Below are 2,500 nucleotides of genomic sequence, written 5' to 3'. Positions count from 1 at the left end.
TTTATTTCTATCTTTCTCTCTCTCTCTCTCTCTCTCTCTCTCTCTCTCTCTCTCTCTCTCTCTCTCTCTCTCTCTCTCCTCTCTCTCTCTCTCTCTCTCTCTCTCTCTCTCTCTCTCTCTCTCTCTCTCTCTCTCTCTCTCTCTCTCTCTCTCTCTCTCTCTCTCTCTCTCTCTCTCTCTCTCTCCCTTAGTAAAAAGTATGACATTTCGATATAATCATTCAGTAGTATAATGACACTATCCTATTTCCTATAAGCAATGAACAACTTTAACAAAGACTAAAGATCAGTCAACCCCCAAACCCAGAAAATAAAGATAAAAAACGAAACCAATCAATTCACGACCCGGATTTACGTCGCAAAGCCTTAGATATCAAACGAATTGTTATTGAACCAGAAAATGTAGAAAAAGCGAGCGAGAGATAGCAAGATTCATTCGCACACAAGCCTATCAAAGGGGCCATGCATTTGGTAACCCGTGCGTGTGTGTTAGCAGATTCTATAACAGTGACGTGTTACTAACAAGTAATTTCACGCAGAAATTAAAGGATTCTGAAATATACTGTTTCTAAATTCCAAGTTAAATCAATATACATTTTCGTTAAGAGTTGCTTAAAACCAGGTTTCTCGGACATCCGTGAAAGTGTGATCCCAAAAAGACTCATTGGACTTTCTGGACACATTTTTATTTTTCTGAAGGACAGATACAGGTAAACTGCAACAACGAGGGGACTGATGGGATCTTCTTTTTTAAGGAGAGTTGTCTACACAATCTGTTATTTTACAGGTGTTGGTCAGAGCATATACTGTACCTTGGAGGATGTAAATCAAGATAAATAAAGTTCACAATTAAGGAAGTGGTGTTTTAACGGAGTCTATTACGCAACTTATTCATCATGAACAGTGAGATAAGACAAACATGATCTATAATCTAATGATATTCACCTCTTTACTTATAAAATGTGGACTAATCTGGACCAATTTAGGCAATTTTCAACACAATGGAAAAATCAAGCAGTCTTTCCCTTAATAAATTTGTCAATCGATTGCACTTTCTCTCAATCTATATATCTCTACCAACTCACCAGCCATGCCCGGGAATTTCCTGAAAAGAACCTTGCGGTGACCAAGGTGACCAGGACCTGTCTGATGCCAAGCCACTCGCTAAATGGGCTTCAGTTCATCTACCTCAAAATAGAGGGTAGAATTCCAACGAAGCTTGTCGTATGCCAGTCATATTTAACACAACACACACACACACGCGCGCGCGCGCGATATATATACATATAGATAGATAGACAGATATACACGTACACACACACACACACACACACACACACACACACACACACACACACACACACACACACACACACACACACACACACACACACACACACACACACACACACACACACACACACACACACACACACACACACACACACACACACACACACACAAACACACACACACACACACACACATATATATATATATATTTATATATATATATATATATATATATATATATATATTTATTTATTTATTTATTTATTTATTTATATAAATGTGTATGTATGTATACAGGCCGCGGTGGCCGAATGGTTAGAGCATCGGACTCAAGACTGTCACGACGGCAATCTGAGTTCGAGGGTTCGAGTCACCGGCCGGCGCGTTGTTCCCTTGGGCAAGGAACTTCACCTCGATTGCCTACCTAGCCACTGGGTGGCCAAGCCAGCCCAAGTCAGTGCTGGTCCCAAGCCCGGATAAAATAGAGAGAATGATTACCTAAAAGGTACCACCGGCACTCTCCGTGGAAAGGAACTGGGGACCCTACCAGGTACTCACTCCAAGAGCATCACAACATGAAAACTACAGTTAAGTATCGTGCTGTGACCACGGCGGCTCAGACATGAACCTACCGTTAAAAGAAGAAGATGTATGTATATGTGTGTATATATGTATATGTGTATACACATATATATATATATATATATATATATATATATATATATATATATATATATATATATATTATAATAATAACCGGTTTATTGATTTTCATGCAGCTAGAGGCTGAAAATATACATAGAAATACAGATAAAGAGACAAACTATATATATATACATAAACATATAACCAACACACAACAAAGTAAATTAACAATCTATAACAACAAAGTAAACAGATAAACAAAAGCCAAGTACAAAATCAGGTGTGCTAGGATCTGGACTTGTAAACATGGACTAGTGCGGCGCGTCGGGGGGCAGCAGGTCGCGGTGCAGCAATTTTAGGCCAAACTGCTGCAGTGAGGTTGTGTAGTGAGTGGCGAGGGAGGTGAGGCCTAGGGCAGCTAATGCGCTGTCATAGCTGGTATAGACAGGGCCGAGAATGATCTTGGCTGCCCTTTTCTGCACCCTCTGAAAGTTCTAGCAGCTGGGTGGCGGCGAGGGAGGGGGTCCAGGCGGGGGAGGCGTAGGTCGATTTAGGCAGGATGA

The sequence above is a fragment of the Penaeus monodon genome, chromosome 14 (genome assembly GCF_015228065.2).
Source record: "Penaeus monodon isolate SGIC_2016 chromosome 14, NSTDA_Pmon_1, whole genome shotgun sequence".
NCBI classification, from domain to species: Eukaryota; Metazoa; Arthropoda; class Malacostraca; order Decapoda; family Penaeidae; genus Penaeus; species Penaeus monodon.
The sequence above is the reverse complement of the archived record's forward strand: the minus strand, read 5'-3'. Positions refer to the sequence as shown.